This window comes from Euprymna scolopes, chromosome 7 (genome assembly GCF_053919585.1).
Source record: "Euprymna scolopes isolate OS-2025 chromosome 7, ASM5391958v1, whole genome shotgun sequence".
In the NCBI taxonomy this organism is placed as follows: domain Eukaryota; kingdom Metazoa; phylum Mollusca; class Cephalopoda; order Sepiida; family Sepiolidae; genus Euprymna; species Euprymna scolopes.
The window spans coordinates 2,207,450-2,219,995 of NC_136488.1; positions in this window are offsets into that span (position 1 = coordinate 2,207,450).

Below are 12,546 nucleotides of genomic sequence, written 5' to 3' on the forward strand. Positions count from 1 at the left end.
AAACAAAACAAAAAAGGAACAAAAAAACAAAAAACAAAAAAGGAACAAAAAAACAAAACAAAAAAGGAACAAAAAAAAAACAAAACAAAAAAGGAACAAAAAACAAAACAAAAAAGGAACAAAAAAACAAAAAAGGAACAAAAAACAAAACAAAAAAGGAACAAAAAAACAAAACAAAAAAGGAACAAAAAACAAAACAAAAAAGGAACAAAAAAACAAAACAAAAAAGGAACAAAAAAACAAAACAAAAAAGGAACAAAAAAACAAAAAACAAAAAAGGAACAAAAAAAACAAAACAAAAAAGGAACAAAAAAACAAAACAAAAAAGGAACAAAAAAAACAAAACAAAAAAGGAACAAAAAAAACAAAACAAAAAAGGAACAAAAAAAAACAAAACAAAAAAGGAACAAAAAAAACAAAACAAAAAAGGAACAAAAAAAACAAAACAAAAAAGGAACAAAAAAAAACAAAACAAAAAAGGAACAAAAAAACAAAAAACAAAAAAGGAACAAAAAAAAAACAAAACAAAAAAGGAACAAAAAAACAAAACAAAAAAGGAACAAAAAAACAAAAAACAAAAAAGGAACAAAAAAACAAAAAACAAAAAAGGAACAAAAAAACAAAAAACAAAAAAGGAACAAAAAACCAAAAACCAAAAAAGGAACAAAAAACAAAACAAAAAAGGAACAAAAAAAACAAAAAACAAAAAAGGAACAAAAAAACAAAAACCAAAAAAGAAACAAAAAACAAAACAAAAAAGGAACAAAAAAACAAAAACCAAAAAAGAAACAAAAAACAAAACAAAAAAGGAACAAAAAAACAAAACAAAAAAGGAACAAAAAAAACAAAAAACAAAAAAGGAACAAAAAAACAAAAAAGGAACAAAAAAACAAAAAAGGAACAAAAAAACAAAAAAGGAACAAAAAAACAAAAAAGGAACAAAAAAACAAAAAAGGAACAAAAAACAAAACAAAAAAGGAACAAAAAAAAAAAACAAAACAAAAAAGAACAAAAAAACAAAAAACAAAAAAGGAACAAAAAAAAACAAAACAAAAAAGGAACAAAAAAAACAAAACAAAAAAGGAACAAAAAAAACAAAACAAAAAAGGAACAAAAAAAACAAAACAAAAAAGGAACAAAAAAAACAAAACAAAAAAGGAACAAAAAAAAACAAAACAAAAAAGGAACAAAAAAAAACAAAACAAAAAAGGAACAAAAAAAACAAAACAAAAAAGGAACAAAAAAAACAAAACAAAAAGGAACAAAAAAACAAAAAACAAAAAAGAAACAAAAAAAATACAAAACAAAAAAGGAACAAAAAAACAAAACAAAAAAGGAACAAAAAAACAAAACAAAAAAGGAACAAAAAAACAAAAAACAAAAAAGGAACAAAAAAACAAAAAACAAAAAAGGAACAAAAAACCAAAAACCAAAAAAGAAACAAAAAACAAAACAAAAAAGGAACAAAAAAAACAAAAAACAAAAAAGGAACAAAAAAACAAAAACCAAAAAAGAAACAAAAAACAAAACAAAAAAGGAACAAAAAAACAAAACAAAAAAGGAACAAAAAAAACAAAAAACAAAAAAGGAACAAAAAAACAAAAAAGGAACAAAAAAACAAAAAAGGAACAAAAAAGGAACAAAAAAACAAAACAAAAAAGGAACAAAAAAACAAAACAAAAAAGGAACAAAAAAACAAAAAACAAAAAAGGAACAAAAAAAAAAAACAAAACAAAAAAGGAACAAAAAACAAAAAAGGAACAAAAAAAACAAAACAAAAAAGCAACAAAAAACAAAAAAGGAACAAAAAAAGGAACAAAAAACAAAACAAAAAAGGAACAAAAAAAACAAAAAAAAGGAACAAAAAAACAAAAAAAAGGAACAAAAAAACAAAAAAGGAACAAAAAAAACAAAAAAAAGGAACAAAAAAACAAAAAAGAACAAAAAAACAAAACAAAAAAGGAACAAAAAAAAAAAACAAAAAAAGGAACCTAAAAACAAAAAAGGAACAAAAAAACAAAACAAAAAAGGAACGTTATGATTGCAAAAAAAAAAACTTAGGAGTAGTAAGCAGCCTTGAACCCATAACACGCCAGAGGAAAAAGAGGTGAAAAAAAAAAAACCCCAAAACAAACAAACGGTCTTATCGATATGCGCTCACAGCGAAAAAATCGACCCCTTCTTATAGAAAAGTGCTACGTTGAGGGTGAAGGAATTAATGTTTTTAGCCAATGTTTTTTATATTTGTCGTCTGAAGGGTCGACTTCAAAAGGATACTGATCTTGTGAAAATCCGTCGCCTGTGTCGAAAGTTTTAGGCAGACATAAACATACATACATTTAAACAGACAGGTGAGATTTATATAATAGACTAGCTTGGGTGCTCGGCGTTGCCCGGGTGTTCGGCTGTGTGTACTGAGCAAAAAAAAAAAAAAAAGTGGTGTCAGGCAGGTAGGCTCGAACCCGTGACCCGAAGGCGAAAAAGAAAGTGAAAGAAAACCTGACGTCTTACACCTACTCAATAATGTGACTGGAAGTTCGGAACCTTGAAATGTAAAGTCATTCCAACCGATACAATGACTTGCAAAAATGACGACGCAAAAAACAACCCTCCTTGTAGAAAACTACTCCGTTGAGGGTGACGGAATTAATGTTTTTAGCCAATTTTTCGATATTTGTCATCTGAAACCTCAAGCTTCAAAATGATACCGATCTCGTGAAAATCTGTCGGCTCTGTCGAAAGTTTTAGGCAGACATACATACATACATACATACATACATACATTTAAACAGACAGGTGAGATTTATATAATACATTTATATATTCGCAATAAAAAAAAAACACTTGTAAGTTTGACATTTGTAAAAAAAAAAAAAAAAAAAAAAAAAAAATGCAGAATTAAATAAAAAAGAATGATCTTAAATGTTAAAACTTAATGTTATTTCACTTTCGACCGACCCCGCTCCCGAGTTTCTTTGCTACAATTTAAAATTCTCCACTGGTGTCTAACTCTGTCCCGTGGGGAGGCATAGTAAATAGGTACAATTTAAAATATAATCGTGTAAATATTACGTGATATTATCGTAAATGTTCTTTGATTTCACGTGTTTGTTTCAACATGGAAGATAATTCAGCTAATTTTGGTTCAAGGGACGTAATTTTGTGAGTAGTCAATCACAAAATTACGTCCCTTGCAACAAAATTAGCCGAATTCTTTTTTTTTTTTTTTTTTTTAATTTTATTTAAAAAAACTTCGAAACAAAAATATTTCAACATAAAAAATATTTTTCTATGTTTTACTTTTCATTTTTGTAAATGCAATTAACTTCTATGAATTTAAGATTATTTTAAATAGGCGCTGTTTTGCAATCCACTGTGCGGAGGGAGACAATTTTCGATATTATAAAATTTTAAAGTACCTCCGCACAGGCGCCTCCGCCTCGCCTCACGTGCGTACATAACAAAATCTCCGCAGTCCGCACAGCCGCACACGTCTCACGTTCGTACATAACAAAATATTTTTTGTAGATTTTGGTGTGCTAAAAACAAATCTGCAAACCGTTTCCGTCGCAAAAAAAAAAAAAAAAAAAAAAAATAGTTTTCATGATATAAAGAAATTACTTTTTTCGGAAAGTAGGTGATCACTTTTCCATGTAAATTTAACTTAAAATGAGCACCCATTTTCTGGCCACCTGAGAGAGGGGGCATTTTTTGTGTGTTTTATTGGTTAAAAAGTTTTTTGTTAGATTGATTTTGCACGATATTAACCCCTGAACTTGCGCGTACAAAATGGCCATCCGTAATAACATATAGAATTACATGGTTTAATATTTGGAAAACTAACTGTGACAAGGCAGTTTGGTACGCGAGTGCACATTTAACAGCCTTTTTTATGCTCGCACATAGCATAAACGAAGGCTAGGCTGTGAAATGGAAAATAGTTCCAGACTTAAGGAAACAAACCATAAATTTGCGATGAAAAAGGTTACCATATTCTTTTAAAGCACACCGAAAACTCCCCCAAAAAACTTTTTCTATACAAATGTGAGATGAGTCTTAAAGTAAAATAATACCGATTTTTCTTAATTTCCTCGTGTCTTTATGGAAAGATGAAGACGTAAAAATAAACCGAAAAAAACTTTTAGCCAATAAACACTAAAAAAAAAAAAAAATGCCCCTCTTTCAGGTGGCCAGAAAGTAGGTGCTCATTTTAAATTAAATTTTCATGGAAAAGTGATCACTCTCTTTTCGAAAAAGTTTCTTTTATATATTTTTTTTTCATCTTATAATTTAGGACGCTCGATGCGACGATATTTTTTTTAATAAATGAAAACATTAAAAAGAAGAAAGGTGCGATTAAATTTTTTTTTGTTTAATGTACCAAAGTCGATAACATTAATAATACAAAATGTAGTCTTTACGCGACTTAAGAGAAAACCAACGAACCATTTAACTAACGATATCTTCATTAGATGAAAACATTTAAAAGAAGCTGCGGCAACATTTTTTTTTTTTTTTAAATTAAAAAGTAAATGTTAATTAAAAGGTAAATGTTATGGTAAGGATTTGGCACTTGTACAGTTTAATCAAAACATTAAAAAATGAAAATATCGAAAAAAGTTTAAATTGCACGTATCCGTTATGGAACGAAGTTTTCTGAAAAAAAATTTCACTTAATTTCATCAAGTAGTTTTTTTTTTTTCTTTTTACAGCGAAAAAACGATTTCTTATGATACCGAGCAAAAGGTTCGATTTTTAGGAAGAAAAGCTAATATTAAAGATGGAGAGGGAGTGTCGGCGCTTTAAATTGAGTTATCTCCCTGTGGCGTGTTCAACAAATTCCATAATGGCTGACTTCAACGCGCTCTCATAAGAACGTGTTTTTTCGCTGTAAAAAAAAAAAAAAACTATTCAATCAAATTAAATGAAAATTTTTTTCGGAGGTCTTCAGTCTGAAACGGATGCGTACAATATAACCTTTTTTTTTTTTTTTTTTTCGATATTTTCATTTTTGAATGTCTTGATTAAACTGTACAAGTGCCAAGGATTAAAAAATTTAGTCTTTAACCTAAAAAAAATACAAATAATGAAACTCTTTAATAAAATAAGAATGGCACTTTTAAAGCTATGGTGACTTTAGTGTAACAAAACTGTATAATATTAATAATACCAACATCTAGTTTTTAACATTACAAAAAATGAAAATGTGATGATGGTTGTAGAAGAATTTTAAATGCAGCTGTAAAAATTTCAACCTTGTTTCATTCTTTGTATTTTTTAAAATACAGGAATTAAATTCTTGACATTCTCGGGCAAATTGAGTTGAAATATATTTTCAAATGAAACGAAATACCAATCTCCAGTAAATGCGATTCTAGTTTTTATTTTTTATTTAAGGAAAGTAGAAAATGTAAGTTTTTCAATCGTCATTGGTTCACGGAAGCTAACTCTATTTTCTAGGTACGGGCAAAAATGGATGAATAAAGATAGGGCGGGGGGGGACCTAGTTTTGAAAGCTTATTTTTCATAATTTTTTTGTAGTTTTCAGACTACGTTTTCATTTTATTTAAAAGATTAAAGACTAAAGTTAATTTCCAAAAGGAAAAAAATATTTGTACATGTGAACAAAAAAATAAGTTATGAAAAGTTCAGCTAAATTTTGAAGTGAAATAAATTCATTGTAAAAATCCTTTAAAAGATAAATATTAGTTTTCTGCGTCTATTTCAAAGGTAGTTAGTAAAGTCCAAAGATATTGAATTAAATAATAATAAAAAAACAAACTTGTTTGTACAAAAATAACTTTTTTAGCCCAAAAAGCAAAGGATTCTGCCCTTCGCAAAATCGCAACAAACGGAAGTTTTGTAAACATGGCTTAAATGGAAGCCAAAAATTTCAGCCAATCGAAAGGCTGTCTGAAAATGACATCATGTAATTAAAAGTAGGTAGGGATGCTAGTTTTCTTTTTTTTTTTTTTCCCTCCCAGACGTGGATCCATATATTTCTATCCTAAACATTTGTATCATTTTTACCAGTTTTTAATTTAATTATTTTTCTATGTTCCTGTTTTTAAATTAATTTTTTTTAATTGTTCAAGATTACATAAAAATTAAGTTATGCTGAAAGTTTCACATTCATGAAAGCAACGAAAATATTAAAATCTTACATATAAAAATTAAAGGAAATCTGTAATTTAAAAAAAAAAAAAAAGTAGAAATATTTTTTGCTATTATAATTTTTTTGTGTGCAAATATTAAATAAACAATGCTTAATTCAATGATAATATCGGTAGTTCATGAAATTAATTTTTCTTCGTGTTATATCGAATTCATTAATATGGACTGTAGGGGCTTTTTTTTGTAAAAATGAATTTTTTAAAATTATAATTTACGATGCTTTATTTTCATAAAAAAAGCCAAAATAAATTCATTTTTTATTTTTTATTTTTTTACTACAGAAAACCATAACTTTAAAGGTGTTTTTTGCTCAAACAAAATACATTTCTACTAAGATTAAAATAAAAATAATGGGTTCATTATATTCCGTGATTATTATTTGATAAATACTGAAAATTTCATTAAAACTGGTTAATTTCTTGATTTTGGGTGAATTTTTAAGTCAAGGGAGAGGTCAAAATATTTATACATTTTGAGCATCAGCATTCATTTTACTTACTATGGATGGTCAGTATGCAAATCTCCGAAACCTTTTTCTCTCAACTCTGAGCTGTGTTCATCTTCCATTCTGTCTCCACTGAAATCTTCCAACCACTTGGTTGTCTCGATTAAGATAAAAATTAAATGTTATGTCCTCAGATATACCTCTCCATTGTAGTACATCAATACTCCATGGCTGACCGGGATAACTTCTGCACATTTATATTAGACTAGCGGGGGAAGGGGGATTTGCCCGATCGTAAAATATGCTTAAATATGTTATTTTAATTTGTTCAGATTTCATATATATTATTATGAAGTCGTGATGTCAAGAGTAAAAAAAAGTAATTGGGTGCCATCAGCTAAAATCGAAGCCTAAAGCAAAATGTAGCATTCAAAGCCGGTGACGTTACCACTGTACCAATGTGACACGCATATGCACCGATTAAAAATAAACTAAGATGAATGTACAAAATGTATAACAATGTTTTTTCAATTTTTACCCAATTTTACCATCCTAGGAAACTTAATTGGTCTACTCTGTATTTAAAAATTCAGGTGATTGGGCATATCCTCAGTACAGACGAATAAGTCTCTTCTGCATTATGAGTAAGTTGCTGGAATCTGTGTTAAATAGAGAAGTAGTCAATCATCTCAGCAAAAATAACCTTCTTATTGACATGCAATATGGTTTCCATCCTGCTAGATCTACAGCAGACATGCTAACAGTTATAGGATTAGTAAATCTTTCGACTGTGGCTTTCTTTCTAGGGCAATTGCTCTTTACATATAAAAGGCCTTTGATAGGGTATGGCATAAAGGTCTACTTTACAAGATCTCCAGCTACGCTATAGCTTGTTTTAATTATAAAATCATTTCTCTCTGATAGGTTCATAAGAGCAGCAGTCGATGGGCAGAAATCAGAAGCTCAAAGTATTAATGCTGGGGTCACTCAGAGGTCCATTCTTAATCTTCATCAATGATCTTTTTTTTTTTTTTTTTTTTTTTGAAAAACACCTTTTTTCTTACAGTTAATCAGAAGTGACTTTTCCAGGGCATTCATCGTCAAGAGTAAATATCAACTGAAGTAATATTGTCAACAAACGAAGTTGCGTTTTCTTAAAAAACAAACAAACAAAAAAAAAACCAATATTGTTTTGTTAATAGCGTCCAAAAATTTCGTATGAAAAACCGAGCAGATTTGTTAGTAAAATGGTTATCTCCCTTGAACCAATGACTACGATTGCAAAAACACCGAAAGTAGACCATGGATTTTTTTTTTTTTTTTTTTTTTTTTTTTTTTTTACATAGATGTCACCATTTTCGGCTCGTAACTCTTGATAATGGGATTGCTTGTTAGCACCTCTGATAAAATGATTGAATCACGGAATAAACAACAACATGTCTTTTAAAATGAAGCAAAAGGATTTATTTGGGCAGCAGAAGGTTGAAGGTTAGACTCTCTGGCTTCAGAAAGATGTAGTGCTTTTGCTTTACTGCTTTGGTAGGTGTGTCAGAATCTTTTGGGAATTTTTGGCACCCCTAACACAAAACTGCGAATAAAATATAAAAAACTCGTAATTTCTCTTTTAAAAGTGAGTTGTTTATTTTCTTTATGGAATATACTTCCAAAATAAACTATTAAAGTTGTTTAAAAAATAATAGAAATATTATTTTTTATTAAAAAAAAAAACAGTGTTTACGAAGTACCTGAGTGCGTTCATGCAGCCATGTTTTTTACGTAATGAAATCAATTGAATTTTACGAGTTAAATTCTTTTCAAACTTTAAAAATCTATCAAAATTTTTCTAATGGTTCAATTTTTACGATATTTTCAGGTTCAGTGTGAAATTTTATGCTCTTTCCAATAAACTGAATATAATATTTAAGACAAACGTTTTTTTTAAATTCACGTCCCCCCATTTTGAAATGTCTATTCAAATGAAAGTAATTAATTTTCTCACCTCAAATTTATATATCGCAAATCGAAGATAAAAGATCAATAAATAAAATAAGCTAATTTAAAACAAAAAAGAACAGTGATTTGCAAATTTACCTGTAAAGTCCAAAGTTTAAAACCTTTTTTTTAAAAACCACGTTGAACTTTCTTTTTTTTTTAAGTGAAACCTTATAATCTTGTTATATTGTCCAGAAAATTTCGCAGAATTACGACAATGTTTTCTATTTCATTCAATGTTTTTTTTTTTTTTTTTTTTTTTTTTTTTTAGATATTTAAAAAAAAAAATCACTCCATGTAAAAGAAATAAAATATATTAAATCAAAAACTCATGTACTTGTTTGAGAAAAGAAAAAAAAAATTCCTGGGGTGTTTTTTTTTTTTTTTTTTTTTTTTTTTTTTGGGGGGGGGACTGATAAGTAAAATGTGATTATTTTTTGCTATGGTGACATATTTCTTCACGCACAAGGCTAGACGGCTAACGCAAATATGTTGTTTTTACGCCCTTCTATCCATCTGTATTTCAAAACAGGAAAAAACACCGATTCGGTGCTTCGCTAACACCGTAACAATGTTTATGTAATGGCGGTCCTTTCAAATAGTTGTTTAAAAAATTCTTTTATTTAAAAAATACATGGAATATAAAATATAAATATAGACAAATTCTTATAAATGAAGAATGGAAGCATCTACTGATTAGTATCTTATATAGGTAAGTGATTTTTTTTAATTTATATATATTTATTATTTTTAGATTAAATTAAAATATGTTGAATTTCGTAAAATCTTAAAGAAAACTAATTAAAAGAAAATATTGTATATTTTTGCGATAAAACCTTTTATTATTTTAAAGTTTGGTCTTTGCTCCTTTTATTGAAAATAAATTAGGGTTTAAATTACATTATACATATTGTTATAAGCTTTGAAAGATAGGGAGTCTATTTAATCACTCTTTTTTTAATGGCGAATTCTGACACTCCTAGTGCTTTGGGTGTGTAAGGTCAGGCAGCAGTCCTTTGTGGAGTCCCAGGTTTGCCAGCAGTTAGTTTTCAATGACAATCGTCTATGCTGTAGTGTCCAGTGGACAAGAGAGGTGTCTGTTTTCGCTGCTTGCAGGGTTCTCTCTGCAAGTTGACCGAGGTTTCAAAAGAGGCTAAAAAATTCCTTAGGGAACAGATGAATTGGTGCACCCTGCCAGCTGATTGGTCAGGGTTAGGACCGAATCATTCAGCTGGGACGGGGGGGGGAGCATTTATTCGTGAGAAAAAATAATTTTTTTTATTTGTGACTACTACACTTGTTTCCCTTATTTTATCCTTTAATCCTCACATTCCATTCCTGACAAAGGGGAAGAATTGCTGTTTCCTGGTTCGAAATCTATTCATCTCACTTAATTTTTACTTGTTTTGACCTTGAAGTTTTTAAAATTTTATTTTAGTTTCTCCATGCCTTGGGGCGATTTCTATAAAAAAATGTCATTCAAACAGGAGTAGAAACCACAAACTATTAAATGTTGTCCCCTTCTTGGATGTGGTCTGGCCTTAGAAGGTGCCATTTTTGGATAACAATACCACCTGTGTATTGTCAAGAATCACACTAACATTTACTTTGAATTGGGCTTAAAAGTTATGTTATCTATATATATATAAAAGCGAAAATGTATGTATGTGTGTATGTATGTACGCTTTTCCTCGATGTCCATAAAAGGCTTCTTTCAAAGAAGCGCTTGCTCGGTTCACAGCTTCTTGAAACTTTTTATATCATCTATAAATTGTAATATCTCAGAGTTATCCACGGAGCTCGCCTGTCTATTTAATTTTATTGACTTTCAAACGTTAATTATTCGACATTTCCCGCATCGGCACGCGTTACATTCGGTTTTCGGTATAAAAAAAAGCGAAACTCGACTCTAATCACAGGACGAAAGCGGCCAGTTGTCTCAAGAGAGCTAAATAACGTTTGTTCAATGTCGACTTCGTCATATCAGACTGTAGCTCTCATTTCGCTCCTCCTAATAAACAGGGAGCGGGTTTTTAAAAACAAACAAAACGATTTATTCACCTCATTCAAAACTGTCCCGCACAAAATCATAACTTCTGAATACCTATCGCCGTCACGTCAATCAAAAACGCCCACCTATTTTTTTAACACTTTACTATTTTCCAACTGCGCGTCGTGAAGGCTTCGTTTTTTTTTTTCACGGGCACCTGTTTTTTTTCACATTTCCGGGGTTTTCACATACCCCGAAAAACACCTGGGCAACGCCGGGTACCCCTCGCTAGTCTATATATATAAAAGCGAATATGTATGTATGTATGTACGCTTTTCCTCGATGTCCACAAAAGGCTTCTTTCAGAGAAGCGCTCGCTCGCTTCACAACTTCTTAAAACTTTTTATATCATCTATAAATTGTAATATCTCACACTTAACCACGGAGCTCGCCTGTCTATTTAATTTTATTGACTTTCAAACGTTAATTATTCGACATTTCCTGCATCGGCACGCATTACATTCGGTTTTCGGTATAAACAAAAAGTGAAACTCGACTCTAATCACTGGCCGAAAGCCAGTGGTCTCTAGAGAACTAAGTAACGTTTGGTCAATGTTGACTTCGTCATATCAGACAGTAGCTTTCATTTCGAGACGAGACGCTCCCCCTAATAAACAGGGAGCGGGTTTTTAAAAACAAACAAACCAATTTATTGACCTCATTAAAAACTGTCCCGCACAAAATGCTAACTGCTGAATACCTATCGCCTTCACATCAATCAAAAACGCGCACCTGTTTTTTTTTTTTTTTTCACACCTTACTATTTTCCAACTGCGTGTCAAGGCTTCGGTTTTTTTTCATGGGCACCTGTTTTTTTTCACATTTCGGGGTTTTTTCACACGCACCTACAAACACATGGGCAACGCTGGGTACTCCTCGCTAGTAGCAAAGAAAGGAAATGAAAGATGTATATTTCATAATTTTTGTGGAGTACAAATTTGTATATTGCAATTATGAGGGGAAAAAACAAGTTTTGATATTTATGATTAAAAGAAAAAAAAAAAAAAAAATAGGAGACCAGCTTACCGGTTTCGCCCTCATGATTCTGGAACTGGATCGAAAGATTTATTTTCTTTTTAAAAAGCGAGATAACCCTCATAGGGAAAATATATATTTAAAATAAAGTGTGCTAACAGGGAGAGAAAAAAAACAAGAATAGGGAAACCGTATATATCTAAAATATAGCTACGTATAATAAATGTACATGCTAGAATCTTCTAGAGGCTAATCACGTTGAAATCTAAGAGACAGTCTTTTTGTTTACAAAGAGGTTTCTTCAAATGAACATGAATGGTCTCTAAGATCTTAGGTGAAAATCTAAATGAGCACAACTCAAAATGGTAAACAAATCAGTACAAGACGGGTTTTTAAGCAAATGATCTGTTGTTGAAGCTGTGGATGTGTTATGCAACACGTCCGTGGGTAGGTCCCATTACTGATTCTGCCAGGCACGTATTGTTGGATTCGACTATCCAATCTTAATGACGTTCGACCCACGTTCAGTTCAGAAATTGATTTTTATGGAGTATAACTCTTTTATTATTGATAGGTCCAACACGTAGTGGTGATTCAATTCACAATGTTATCCTTTTATCGATTCAGGGTGTGTGGGTGGGGAACATTAATCCGTGATAAAAGTGTTGTTTAAGTTTAAATTGAAAGTTTAGTAAGCCAATCCAACGCAGATATCTAAAAAAAAACCCTAAAAAAAACAATTTGTTTCAACATCATCGTGCCTTCTTCAGAATAAAAACAGTTTTTAAGCAGACCGAATACTACTACATGATTTTTTTGTTTTGCGAGGAATTTCTAATGATCCAGAAGTGGATTTCTTCTTCGGCCTTTTTCAGATCGAATCCAGATATCAAAAATAATCTTCAGGATT